The sequence below is a fragment of the Mytilus californianus genome, unplaced genomic scaffold (genome assembly GCF_021869535.1).
Source record: "Mytilus californianus isolate M0D057914Y unplaced genomic scaffold, xbMytCali1.0.p SCAF_4, whole genome shotgun sequence".
NCBI classification, from domain to species: domain Eukaryota; kingdom Metazoa; phylum Mollusca; class Bivalvia; order Mytilida; family Mytilidae; genus Mytilus; species Mytilus californianus.
In genome coordinates, this window is record NW_026262690.1 from 54,439,069 (window position 1) to 54,454,437 (window position 15,369).

The 15,369-nt window shown below is 32.5% G+C and overlaps 1 protein-coding gene and 1 pseudogene across 1 annotated transcript in view; both read right to left on the reverse strand.

The window, feature by feature from the left end:
- Positions 1 to 15,369, reverse strand: part of LOC127738286 (mammalian ependymin-related protein 1-like) — a 414,752-nt gene that overhangs the window by 143,523 nt on the left and 255,860 nt on the right. The window lies entirely within an intron of this gene.
- LOC127736977 (neuromedin-U receptor 2-like) lies at positions 4,976 to 6,506 on the reverse strand (annotated as a pseudogene).

Consider the following 15,369-nt stretch of genomic DNA (forward strand, 5'->3'; position numbering starts at 1 on the left):
TCTGGGCTCAGAGCAAATGTAATAGTTCTGAAACATACGGTACAGAAACTGCGTATGTTTTAAAAATTATTTACTCTAATTATGCTATAGCTGCATACTTATTTTTATGTTCTTATACATGTAGAAATGTATTGTCACCACTACAAAAGTATATCGTAACATCGAATTTGAGTTTCGTTTTGGAGTTGAGTTTGAGCCGTAATTAATATTTACTTATATTTGAATTTCGAGTTCAAATTATTATCGTTCGCGTTTAAACTTCGAGTTTGGGTTTAAATAAGAGTCAGACTTCATCTTTGAGTTTTAAGTTCAATTTATGATTACTTTTAAAAGCAATAACCAAAGTATAATACCAACACGGTAAAATACCTTTTTTGCCGACATTTATTATTACAGCGGATGACCTTGAGGGCATTCCGGTGTTATGTTACCGCAGACATTTCTACCCACATGACTTGCGTTTTTGACTGATAACCGAACGTATTTCGTATAAATACGCGGATATTATCGAGTGCAAAATAACATCCTTATCGCTTGTTACAAATTCATTTCTTCAATGAATACTCATGAAAACCTTTTTTAAGAACATAAGTAAATAATATGAAAATGTTTTGTAGTGAGAAATATATATATATATAAGTAAAAAAAAATATTATGCACACGTACCGAAAAATTGTGTTTGCGCATGAATATCTCTTATCGCTTTTAATATATTAATTTCATCAATACATATTCATTAGCGGGAGAAATATGAATGCCTACTCAAATCAAAGCTATTAGAAAAACGAATTATTACAGAAGAGTGTCCACCATGCACTTGCACTGCACTATCATTAGAATAGTAGAATAGAATGATGGTATAAATGGATGAAAATTTGCAGGTATAGTTATTAAGATGATCTGCTATATATATAACTGTTGTACAAATATTAATATAATAATATTATATAACAACAAACCAGATTATACTGATAACAAATTATTGTCCTATGATTATATCACTACAATATAATAATTATTACGTTGAGGTTGAATTCTCTGTCATTTATTCATCATCCACACAGGAACTTGTCTCAGAAAAAAAATTTATATCTATGTACCTTAACTCTCAGGTATAGAGATATTTTATTTTTTCTGAGACATATGCCTGTGACTATCCACCAGAACTAGCGGTCATCTGATGTTCAGTACTTCAGTACTTTGATTTTTTATTTGACAGATGGCTTATTTTTTATTTTCTTTAGTTAACAAGAGTGAACACGCTGAAATGTCTCATGTAGTCACTAAACCATGAAAATGACGTCACGGACTATGGACATATGACAGACGGAAACTTTATAACATAAGGTATCTATATACAAAGTAGAAAGCATCCAGGTCTTCTACCTTCTGAAATATTAAGTCTTTAAATAGTTAGTTAACGCCGCCGCCGCCGCCGGATCACTATCCCTATGTCTCGCTTTCTGAGACAGAAATGACCAAACTTTTCAACACCATGCATAGTTTGTTCTTTTTTCATCATATAGGCATCTTGCCGAAAGAAATTGTGTAATATGTTTGACGATCTGCCAGATAAACCATCGATCATCTTTTTTGCTTAATTTTCTCGTCCGTCTACTAAGTATACAAATATCTTGCAGGTTGCAATATGTTGGTGAAACAGAAACTAAATTAAAAAAAAACAATCCTTTTTGCTTACATCCACTTCGTTTGAGGTCTGGTGGATAGTTGTCTCATTGGCAATCATACCACATTTCCATATTTTTATACTCATTTAACATTCAAACCAAAAAAATATCACCTTTAAAAAATGTAGGTCTATCAAAATTTGAACAAACCAGATAGAAAATAAAGAAAGAGAATTCCGATGCATACATTTACATTGTATCAATAAACCAAAACAAAAATGAAATTGTACAATTTTACGCAACACAATGTAATCTTCTGTTATGTTAAAATATTTTGAAATTACGTCATATTCTGCAATGTAACTTTCATAATTACCACCGTTGCGCATCTTCTAAAATGTAAATGAAACTGAGTATGTTCGCGAGTCAAAACAGTCATTCAGTACACAAACGTTAGCATAAAATTGAGATTGGAAACGGGGAATGTGTCAAAGAGACAACAATCAGACCAAAGAGCAGAAACCAGCCCAAAGCCATCAAAGAGTGTTCAACACAGCGAGAAATTCCCGCACTCAGGGTCGGGCTTCAGCTGGCCCCTAAAGAAAAATGTATACAAGTTCAGCGAAAATGGACTTCACACTAAACTCTGAAACATACAAATGAACCAAAATTTAAAAAAAAAAAACATACAAGACTAACAAAGGCCAGAGGTTCCTGACTTAGGACAGGCGCAAAAATGCGGCGGGGTTAAACATGTTTTTTTGAGATCTCAACCCTCCCCTTATACCTCTAGCCAATGTAGAATAAACAAACACACAGCAATATGCACAGTAAAACTCAGTTCAAAAGAAGTCCGATGTTAGAATAGGTAACAGATGAAACTAAGCAAAATGACAATGATAAACATATAGTAACAAAGAACTACTAGCAGTAACTGACATGCCAGCTCTAGACCTCAATTAAACTGATTGAAAGATTATGACTTCATCATATGAAAATCAAGCACAATCCCTCCCGTTAGGGGTTTAGTATCATACCATCATAAAATATATGAGAAGAACATAACCCGTATCATGCCAACAACTGGTTTTAGAATGAGTGTGTTTATTTCCGATGCAAAGACCCTATGAGTGAATCAATATTAATTCCAAAAAATGCCATCTTTAATGAACTGAATAAGTCTGTTTAAAGGTGAATGACAACATTGGTGTGCCTTGTATAGAATATTACCATAAAAGATGGGATGTGAAATACCTGAATGTATAAGATGTCTGCACGTTGATTTATATTTACGAATGATGTCCTTGTACCGATGATAACATTTAGTATTTGTTTTGACAAGTTTGAGATATCGAAAACCCTGGTGTTATATTTTTTTTTTACATCAAATACGTTGTTACATACACGAGCGAATCGAACAAGTTGAGATATATAATCACCATAAGATGGTGGGTGACAAGGGAACGTCACCATCTAAAAATGGATAGTTAACAATAGGAAATGAAAGATCATCTCCTTTATCGTAAATTTTTATATAAAGCTTCCCTTTAAAGATATAGATATCAAAGATCCAGGAAAGGGCTGTATTCATTGTTAGTATTAGCTTTATTTAAAGTCAGTTCAGCAGGATAATTCTCTTTAGTGTACATACTGAAGTCGTCATTATTGAGAGCCAATATATTATCCAAATATCTAAAAGTGTTATTAAATTTTTTTATCAGATGTTGTTTTGATGGGTCTTTGCTGATTTTAGGCATAAATTGTGACTCGTAACAATACAGAAACAAGTCCGCAATAAGTGATGCACAGTTAGTCCCCATTGGAATTCCGATAACTTGACGATATACGGGATCTCCATAGCGAACAAAAATGTTATCTATATAGTAAAAATTCAAGTGCAGTAATCGTATCAAAGCAGGTCTTATTGACGTAGTTCTTTTGCTTGTTGTTACTAAAAATGACCTTAAAGAGTTTGAACATATATATTCGCATTCTGACTTTTTAAATGTAAATTTAATTAGGTGTGTGAATTTTTCTCTTAATGAGATTATGAGGCAAAGTGGTATAAAGGGTAGAACAATCAAAACTTTGAACAGATTCGAAATCACCAATATAAACATGCAATTTATCAAGTACTTCCAACGAATTTTTAACACTCCAAAAGTAATTAATTCCACTATTTTCAAAGGCCTTATTTGAACAATTTATTACTTGGTTTTTGATTTTACCAAGTGTACTAGTAAATAGAACAGACAGTTTAGTAGTGGAACAATGGCTTGAAGACAAAATAAATCTTTATCTGTAAGGTGTTTTGTGCAGCTTCGGAAGCCAGAACATACATGTAGTTGGAACTTTCATGTTATTCGGTTCGAATTCTGCTTGTAAAGAGGTAGCTAAAAGTTTATGTTTGTTACAGATGTCAGTTTCCGAAAATGGAGTCAGTTGGAATGTTTGTGAATTCATAATTTCCTTTTGCAGAACCTCAATGTAAAATTTTCGTCAAACAATAATGATATTATTGAAAGCCTTATCAGCCGGGACAAAAACAAATTCCTTGGCGAGTTCTTTTAGCTTATCTTTGATACGAGAAATAGGGCTATTATGGTTGTTGTTAGGAATAAAATGTTCTTTAAAATGTTATATACGAATAACAACTATGTTCATTACTGAATTATAAAAAGAATCTAAGGATTTTTTTGTCAGCTTTTTCTCGTAATATCCATTTCATACAGTAAGTACGGAGAGAGTCGTTGATGATATTACGACACTCATTACAATTGATAATTGACGGGGGACGATATTTAGGTCCTTTACTAAGGAATGATTTCAACTCTCGGCCATGTACGATGGTAAGGTCTCCTGTTATAACATGGGAACTGGGGCCTTCAATGTATTTGGAATTTTTTTTTTTATCTTTACTGTGTATTGTCATTGATATTAACATCTTTACACACTTCGCTAGAAGTAAACACATATTTATGGGTAGATTTTTTGTAAACATAACAAATAAGAGGGAGCTCAGTATTATCAAAATGAATATAAGCCATACCTTTCAATGTCGACAATTGAGATTTCATGATCACAAAGAACAAGATCTTAACCAACAGACTATCACAATCATTTTCAGCAGATTTTGTCACTTCATATGTACAAAAACATTTCCAAACTCAGGTTCTCACTTACAAAGTTAATTTGTAAACAAAAGATTGAGTTAACACATTAATAATTGCTGTAAAATAACCTAAATAACATAAATTCAATAAAATTCTCTAATAAATTTATTTCCACAACAAGGAGAAATATTAACAGAAATAGTTTGTTTGTATAAAAAATCATTCTAGCAAACACGTCTCTATGCGAAAAGTTTTCGGTTTAACACATCTCTATACGGAAAGTTTTCGGTATACAGCACGAACATTAAATAAATTTACATATGTAATTACAGAACATTCGTCCTAATTTCTAAATGTAAATCATGGGACACTTTTATAAATTTCTGTATTGTTTTTAATCTCCTTTGGAGTCGCGCAACCTTCTGGTGAACACGTACTGGTTTCATTAACTCACTCTGGGGTCGCGCTACCTTCTGGTGAACACGTACTGGTTGCATTAGCTTCCTCTGGAGTCGCGCTACTTACTGGCGAACACGTACTTGTTTCATTATCGCTAGAATCTTGTAAAACTTCTAATGAAGATGCTCTTTTCTCTACGTCTAGGGGTTTTTGTTTTTCATGTGTTCCACTGTCAGACGATTTTGTAATCGACGTTGTTTTTGAATCTGTTGATCGACTTCTTGAAGTCAATCTTTGAAGTCCGTCAAATATTTTTTCGAGTCGCAAAATTTCTGATACTCCTGCTCGAAACGGACGGGATGAGCAGACGTAAAGAAAGAAGTTCACGGTATAATTAAGCTGTTCCAATATTTGAGAGACGTCCCGAAAGATTAGAAACTTCTTAGTATTTTGTCCAAAAGCATCCACTCCTATGTAGAAAGCTATATTATGCAGTGCTGTGATCGGTGTAACAAACAAGACGTATGTTACCATGACGGAGACCAGCATTGTCGTCGCCCTTGTTAGATCGGAGCTGTTTCCTTTTGCTTTTGTCAGTTTCTTCCGAGCTTGACTTCGCCTAACTAAGCTGACAAGAATTATGGGTGTGACTGTTACTAGAATGATTATTGGAATCAGAGAATAAAGACTAGACCCGGCTGTAAGCATGCTTCTGTATAATGCCACTGCTTGTGGGTCCTTCCTATCAAAACTATCAGGATTACACACACCTTTGCTGTCAATCTTTGAACAATATGTCCAACCGGCATTAAAACCGCCAATGACAAAATAAACAGCTGCGATTGCTATCAAGCAATTTTCGCTTTCTGAAAAAGATCTTTACCTTAAACGGAAACAGGACTGCAGTGAATCTTTCCAGACATAAATTAACAACAAACCACGACGACGTCATTTTTCCCGTTCGAAAGAACCAAAAAAATAATTTACAGCCAACTTCGGATAAAGCCCGTAGATCGCGATCAAAGAACTCGTAGACAAACATCTTGTTGAAGGGTTGAGCCAAAAGGAGCGTTGCATCTGATACAGCTAAAGCTACAAGGAAAAAACGTGATCCCATTTTGGAAAATGCTTTGCTGTTCATTATGAATATCGTGATAAGATTTCCAAAAACTCCAACTACTAGACATGTTGGTAAAAGGATAATATTGACATATTCTAGACCCTCTAGTACATCGTCGTATATGGTTCCCGGGGATATAGCGGGTGATTCGGTTGTTTCGCAAGTTCCATTGCAGTATACTGTAAATGTATTGTCCGCTGAAGTATTTAGTGGTAATCCTGATGTATTTTGATACACGGGCTCCATTGTAATTGTTCTAGAAAAGAAAAATGAATCTTTCATTTTAAGGTGTATTTAAAATCACCCTTATTCAGAAATGATAATACCGTTCATTAAGTCTCACTTTTTTTACAAAAACAAGACCGATATTTCTTTGGAATTTTTTTACATAAAATAATAAGTATTTGCGAACTCTTTATATTACATTGTTCCTCATATTTGAAATATTGTAAAAGTATGAATAAAAGGATGGGTGCGTCTGAACACTGCAGTGCACTGAGGACTTATTAATATGCCAATAAGAACTAGAAGGGGTGATGCTACATGTAAAAAAAAAAATTTTATGGTAGATATTGATATTTACTGCATAAAATCTCAATTTTATTGAAAAAGAATCACAAATAAATGAGTAATTGAACAATGTTTAGGCACATGCTGGTTTTTCTTTGATATTGCCGAAAATCAGTGAACCGATTGACACTTGATAACAACTGATTAAACAATCATAATCTTTTTATTTTAAGTAATTACCAGTTGAATTGAAAAGACTAGTGCTAAATATGTATAATTAAATGTTTTGTTCTTATTTACGGTGTCTTCCTGATTGTCCCACTTTTTGAAATTACAGGCAAAAATGTAATGAAATTTTGTGGGACAATCGGGAAGATGTTTGTGGAACAATTGGGAAGTTTAAATGTGGGACAATTGGGAATTGTTTTGATAGTGATTAATTTGTTTTTTAAAGTGTGTAGCAGGTAATTACGCAGTTATTATGTAACTCATAAAATTTGAAATAAACATTGAGAAAAGATGGTATTTACATATTTTATTTTGTTTCGTGATATTTTGTTAAACTACTGTCCAAATAAAAAACAATTATATAACAAAATAGATATATTTTAACTTAATAAAATATTGAATAGACTCTTTTAACATAAATTGTAAATTGAACATATAGTACATAATTGAAAAATTTAGAAGTATCAAGGATAAAATGAAATTAAATTAAAAGATGTGTTTAAGAGAAATACAAAGAGATAAGAATAATTTTACATGCTACAAAGTTTCAGGGATTTGTTCTAAAATTGACAGGTGTTAAGCTGATATAAGATATATTCATAAAACAAAGAAATAAAACATATTCTATATAATAAGTCTGATCATAAAATTGTTCAAGTAAGCATTCAATTCAGGAAAAAATGGGGAAGTTTTATTTGAATATTAATAAGAAAATCCTTGAATTAGAAAATCATAAACTTAAAACGAAATAATGTGCAGATATGTTGATTGTATAGATATCTGGTCTAACTTTACACAATAAGAATAAATTGATTCCAGCCAGGTCCAACCAATGAACAGAAATTTGGAATTTGTTGCTTCTCCTCAAAGGACGCTACATTTTGGACTAAGACGAAAGACTGGTCAGTCCTTACTTAGAATAATTTGTCTGTGTATGGTGGCACATGTGTCTTCCTGCGGACTGTTATCTTGTGAACTAGCAAGTTAAAATTCCGGCTTGATGACTGTGTCGGTCTAGTTCTTTTCAAAGAAGGTTTCATATTCATCTAACACCAACATGTTCTCGTCCTGCTTAAAGAATTTAACTTGCCACTGGACGTTTTAAAAACAGTGTATGTGTTCAGAGGACACTGATGGCATTTCTGGACCACATCTATCTCTTTTCCCTATGTGAGAACATAGGTTGAGACCTTGCTATCTATTTTATTAAATATAAAAATTGCTTATGTAATATTGAGATTGTAAATGTTTTGTTTTTTTAAATCAGTCGCTAGACCTTTCAGTCTGAGCGCTCTTAAAAATATAAAGAAAGTCAAAATTGCGTCCATGTTTTTAAAATTTAAATAACAACTTTAAAATAAAAAAAAAATTCAAATTTGATTTATAAATTAACCTAACATAATAGATATCGTTCATTACATATATGTTATATTGCTTTATCAAAATTGATTTTAACTGATGATTTTTTCAACAATTCATAGTTACATTTATAAAATTGATATCAACTACTAGTTTGCTCATGCAGTAATTAATTTTAATTTGATATTGCAAAACAAACAACAATTACATTGTTTATTTAAGAACATTAAAAATATAAAAATAATGTGGGACAATCAGAACTTTTCATGTGTGACAATCAGAACTCTAAAATTTTAAAAAGTGGGGCAATCGGGAATAAATAGATATAGGAAGATGTGGTATGAGTGCCAATGACACAACTCTCCATCTAAGTAACAATTTATAAAAGTAAACCATGATAGGTCAAGGTACGGCCTTCAACACGGAGCCTTGGCTCACACCGAACAGCAAGCTATAAAGGGCCCCAAAAATTACTAGTGTAAAACCATTCAAACGGGAAAACCAACGGTCTAATCTATATAAAAAACGAGAAACAAGAAACACGTATGAACAAAATTTACATGAACAGACGACAACTACTGTACATCAGGTTCCTGACTTAGGACAGGTGCAAACATTTGCAGATGGCTTAAACGTTTTAATGGTACCAAACATTCTCCCTTTTCTGAAACAATAGTATAACATCACAACATAGAAAGACGCACTATAAAATATCAATTGGAAGGCTTAACTCAATCAAAAAACGCAAATTAACACACAATGAACGAATAAATTTGATCTGTGATACCTGAATGCAAATACATAGTTAATAAAAATTATAAGGGATAAATAATTAAGGTCAAAAGTAAATAAACAGGTTTAAACAAAGTTAAAGTATGATACCACTGTGAAATTGTAAACAATTTTTAGAAAATCATCACTTCTGAAAAAACCTGCGTCATATTATACACAGGTAAATGAAAATAATTTTGTTGTTAAGTATACTTCTTCTTCTGTGTGTATAAAATCTTCCGTTTAGGAATACCAAGATTTTCTTTATATCAATAAAACTAATCTAACACTTGGTACATATGGGGTAAATATCAACAATAAAACTATACAATTAGTGCTAGATAAAACTTCCTGTACAGGTGCAAGAACAGTATTTAAGGAGAAATGAAATAATTTTGATGTTCATAGTACGAAGAAGTGAAAATTTGTAGTAATTCCAAATAATCAAAGCTGGTGTATAGACAAGATCCATGTTAACATTAAATAACAAAAAAGCATTACAAATAGTATCAACAGGTCAAATTAACAAGAAAGTACGATTTGAGAGTACTCGCAGTTGCTGACAGCTAGTTAAAAGCCAAAACAATTAATAATAAAAAATCATGCATCAGAGACTAAAATCAACAAAAACACATCCCAGGGATATAGTATTTTAACGGCATGAACAGTCAAAGAAGACATGACTTGTGCAATGCCAAAAATAAATGTATCGACAGGTAGTAGGATAGTTAGGAGTGACTTCTTTATAGATAAAAATGAACGTGTGTGTGTCTCTATACATCCCGTTTGAAAAAAAAATACATAATTTAGTTATGTTTTAATTTGCTAATGACAAAATAGATATTAGTGCCAATGTAAACTATATTCAGAGATCTAATTACAACATTGGTACGATAACCCTTACTATTAAGTTTGTTTAAAGGTTCGATGAGTTTACACGGATCACATAGTGATTTCCGCACTTAAGTACAATATTACCGTAAAATTTAGGATGTGAAATACCATTTTTAATAAGTTTTCTACAGGTACAGCCAAATTTACTAATCAAATCTTTGTATCTATGAAAGAATTTAGTAAAAGTTTTAAGTAATTTATGGTAACGAAATCCCTGACTTAATAATTTACCACTGATGCATTGATTACGTTCGTTAAAATCTATGACATCACTACACACACGGGCATACCGAACGAGTTGGGATATATAAACACCGTATGATGGAGCCAAAGGCACATCGCCGTCTAAAAAAGGAAAATAAACAATAGGGAACGAAAAATCGTCTCTTTTGTCGTAAATTTTAGTATGGAGTTTCCCTTTAGAAATTGAAATGTCTAAATCTAGAAAAGGACAACTGCTGCTGTTTATGTTAGATTTAGTTAAAGTAAGTTCTTTTGGGTAAATTTCGGTAGTATATTTAGAGAACTCTGGATTATTTAAGGAAAAAATATCATCCAGATAACGGTAGGTATTGTTGAATGTATCAACCAAATGTAACAATGATGTGTCTTTACTGAATTTGGTCATAAACTGAGATTCATAGCAATACAGGAATAAATCTGCTATTAAAGGGGCGCATTTAGTGCCCATAGGAATACCTACTACCTGACGATACACTTTATCGCCGAAACGTACATATATGTTATCTAGGAGAAAATTTAAAAGCTTCAATCATATCCTCACATTTCCAGTAAGTGTATCTAGCATACTTTCCTTTTTCGTTACAGAAAAAGGCTTTAAACGAGTTACAGCAAATAAATTTACAATGAGATTTTTCGAAAGACCATTTTATTAAATATGAAAACTTTTTCTTTATTAGATTGTGTGGAAGTGTAGTGTAGAGAGTAGAAAAATCATAACTTTCAACAGAATTAAAAGGACCATCAAAAGCATATATTTTATCTAAAACCTCTAAAGAATTTTTAACACTCCAAAAATAATTAATTCCATTATTTTCATAAGCTTTATTACAAAAGTTAATAACCAGTTCTTTGACAGTAGTAAGGGAGGTAGTTAGAAGCACTGATAGATTAGTTGTAGAACACTTACTAGATGCGGAGATGAAACGGAACTTAAATGGTTTTTTTGTGTAATTTCGGTAACCAGTACATGGTAGGGACTTTCAAATGTTCGGAAGAGGCTTTAAGCTGGGTAGTGGCAGTGGTATGCTTGTTAACGATTTGACTCTCTGTGGTGCGTACGGACCTGAATGTAGAGGAATTGATAATTTCGTTTTGAAGAACTTCCGTGTAGTATATGCGTCACACCACCACTACATTATTGGCTGCCTTGTCTGCCGGTACGAACATAAACCGCTCTGCGAGTACTTGGAGTTTATTTTTTATTCTAGAAATGGGAATATCATGGACCCTATTATTAATTTCAGAATTGTTTTCAAAATGAGATATTCGAATATTAACAGTATTCATAATTTTATTTAAATAACTGTCTAGAGATTTTTTATCAGATTTTTCACGTTTGCACCAATTTTTACAATAGGCAGACAAAGCGTCTTTAATGACCTGACGACACTGTTTCCAATCTATTATAGATGGAGGACGGTATTTCGGTCCTTTCTTTAGAAATGTTTTGACTTCACGGTCTTCGACGATGTTGAGGTCTCCTGTAATAACATGACCATAGGGAACATATCTAAAACTAGATGTTTCACAGTCTCGAGTGGAAGGAACATTATTTTCTATATTGACGTCTGATGTAACTGACGTATAATTAAAAATCAAACTTCTGCTCGGTTTTTTATAAGAATACGAAATAATGGGTGGTTCTATATTATCAAAATATGGAGGTATTTGGCTATAGACGGAAGAGTCATTGAATATGCTAGATAAGTTAATAAAATCAATACCTCTATTTATATATTTTAATTTAAGAAAATGTCGTTTATGATTTTCAGGTTTATCGATACTAGGAAACAGCCTGTGATGACAAAAGGCTGTAATAATACGGGTGTATTCATAAAACGGGCTAAAAAAAGAAATTTTATCACACTCCAGAAAAATAGCATATAATTTACTTATTGGTATCTGACCCAGTTTGCATAATACTTGATGTCTGCAATTATTTTTTATTATAGATAACAGATCAGCAAGTGAATAATTTATACGATGTTTAATACGTTGATTACGGTTTTTGCGTTTACCATGAGACCTATTATTCTAAGTCGTTTTTCAACAATATTAATGACATCGATAGAAGTTTCAGATATGTTCCCCTGTTCTAATATTTTGTCATTGAGACCGAGAGGATAAGCTGTTTGAAGTCTTTTTATCCAAAATAATTCGCGAACTTCACGTGATTTTTCAAATTGCTTGTGTGGTTCTCCTGGTTGTTTCTGAACGGTTTCGAGGGGTTGGAATTTTATAAATTAAAGATAGTGATTATGCTTATCTAAATGTTGATATATCAAACTTTTGAATTTTTTGGGTCTACGAAAGCGGTAAAGGTGTTCTTGATTTCTTCTGTAATACTCTCGTTCCGTTTGTCCCACATATTGAATACCACACTTAGGTTGGGTTCAAGTTACCACATATATCAGGTTTTGAGTTTTTCAGGTAATATCACAGGAAAAGGAGAGTGAAAAAGTTCTCCCGTTCACTGTTGACCTTACAGTATTTTGAGAAGTTAATCTAAAACAGGTTAGTCATTTTTTTGCATTGCACGGGAAAATTTGTGAATATCCACGTGCATTTTTGTTAAATAATCTGGCTGTAGTGGCATTACAAATACGTTTATTTAAGCACGTGGATAACCTAGAAGTTGTGTTGTTAATAATTTTCTTACCATTCCGTAAAATCATGATTATTAAATAGGGGTATAGGAACAATAAAAAAGACCGGAGGTTGTAACATTGAATGAGGATCACAATTACGGAATAGGAAATTATAGGCAAAGCAGTAAAAGAACTCTTACAAAAAACGTTATAAAAGGCCCGATGTAAAGACTTTAGTATTACAAAACTGACATATATAACAAACACAGGGCAAAAACAGAGGTTGTGAGAAATCTTAGTAAAACCATAGCATGGGGCAATAATAAAAAAATAGCAGGCGTGGATGAGTATTTATACATCCAAACGCCGTAATATTTAATAAACAATTAAGATTAAATACAAAGATAAAATAAACATGTGAAAGCTCTCTCACAGGCAAACAATCCATAATTGAAAAATATAAGGGCATACACCACAAACCTTATTTACAATGATTAAAAGGACAAATCATTTTGCTTTTGTTTTATTTCTCTTCCGACAATGTTATTTGCCATAGGTGCACAGCTTTGTTGTGCGTCAACTAATAAGTAAGAGTGTGGTCAGTGTGTTAAAATGTTTATTTAAGAGGCATCAAGACAAAAGGAATAGATATAGTTGTGAGTTTTTTTGTTTTTATTTTAATTCCGACAAAGATGCGTACATATAAAATGGTTTCACTAAAAAATATGAGTAAATTCTGCAAAACTATAAAATATGATGCATTCTTTTCCACTTTTTATTACTTGTTCCATGCATAGTTATTACGAATTACGATAATATATAATTTAAAAAATCATGTGGCGTCCTTGGGGTTTATCAAAACCACTAGTTTTCAACAAGTTTGATAGCTGTTTACTTACAACTTACAACTCCCGTTAGCGCCATGTGTCGCATAGGGCGCGAATGGAAATTGATAGCTGTTTACAGTACTTTTTTTTTGTAACTGTTTGACATTTGTTTTATCTAAAAGTAAATTTTAAAAAATCATTAATATTAATCAAAGGAAGTTTCATTTTCAAAAAAATTAAGCAGACAAACATTTTTTTAAAATGTTCAACAAAAACATGGACACCAAACCATTTTGTCCCGCTAATTGTCGAGCCAACAAAGCTTCGACTGTTCGATCGAATTCACCAGTGGTTATTTCACCAGTTAAAGTCACTGTTATACCACCAAAACAGACAAAACAAGAGCCGGTTGCAAATGAGACCTTTGAAATAGATATTTCCCATTCTACCGAGCCAACTAAAGACGTTGACCCGCAAATTTGAACCACTTGCAACTCAGTCGATGATTCACATGTATCACCACCAAACACATATAACCTTCAAAACGGTGTAAATTTGAATGCAGAAGGGTTACTTTCTACATTATTGGAACATCAGCTCCAAATCGTTGACACCATACCACATGGTTATAAAGACTATATATTTTGTTTACTGGACAACAGTGAAAACATTCTTCGCAGACAAAATTCTAAAGCAAGTTATTATGCAGATGTTTGTGGTTCATGGGACACTCATAGTGCACGTTCAATGAGGACTGACTTTATCTTCATTCCAAATGGACAGTTAAAAAACCCAATAGTTACTGTTTTGAGACTAAATCAAAAGGCAAAAGGACTTAACACACCATATAATCCACAACCTGAGACATTCGTAAACTTATATCGTTACTACATTTCTCTTAAAAGTAATAAAAGTTATAAAAAGCATGTAAGCTGGTTTACATCTATACATAACACATAAGAATATGTCGGTAAGTGTCCGAGAACTGGTGAACCACATTGCAATGCCAAACACTCAACACAAGAATTTATTAAAACCGAACCAAAAGTCATCAATAAAATGAAACACGGTATTTCTCAAACGCAATCTACTTCTAAAATCTACTGGAAAATGGTTTTGAATAATCCAGAGTGAGCTCCACGCGACAGCCATCAAATTCGGAATATTGCTTACTAACAAAAAAAAACAACCGTTGACTGGGTAATGTTACCGACGAAGTTATATATGTCATGTGTATGTCAACAAAGACATTTTGGGATTACGACTATAAAAATAGGGACAAAGCAAAAGGTCATTCCTTCATAAAAATCATCTGAAAGGTCAGTGTCATACAGAAAAAGTATTAAATTTCGTGCACGTGTTTTTGAAATAATCATTAGATAAGTCCAAGACTAAAATTTTGAATGCCAAAAAAATAAATTAAAAGGCTGATTGGCATATTTTTACCTTGGTCTATATACATGTAATCACTTATAGTCATGGCCCGGTAAAGAAATTAATACATATTTAAAAGAAAATAGTTACTACGCATAGCTGTAACTTTCATAATGAGTAAAATATTTGATTTTTTTACAGAATTAAAATGCAGCAAAACAAGATTTTATTTTGTATTGCATCAAACTATAAATAAGTGGATTGTTGTTTATCGGGGGAAAAGGGGGGATACCAGACGCAGTGATTGAGCAACAG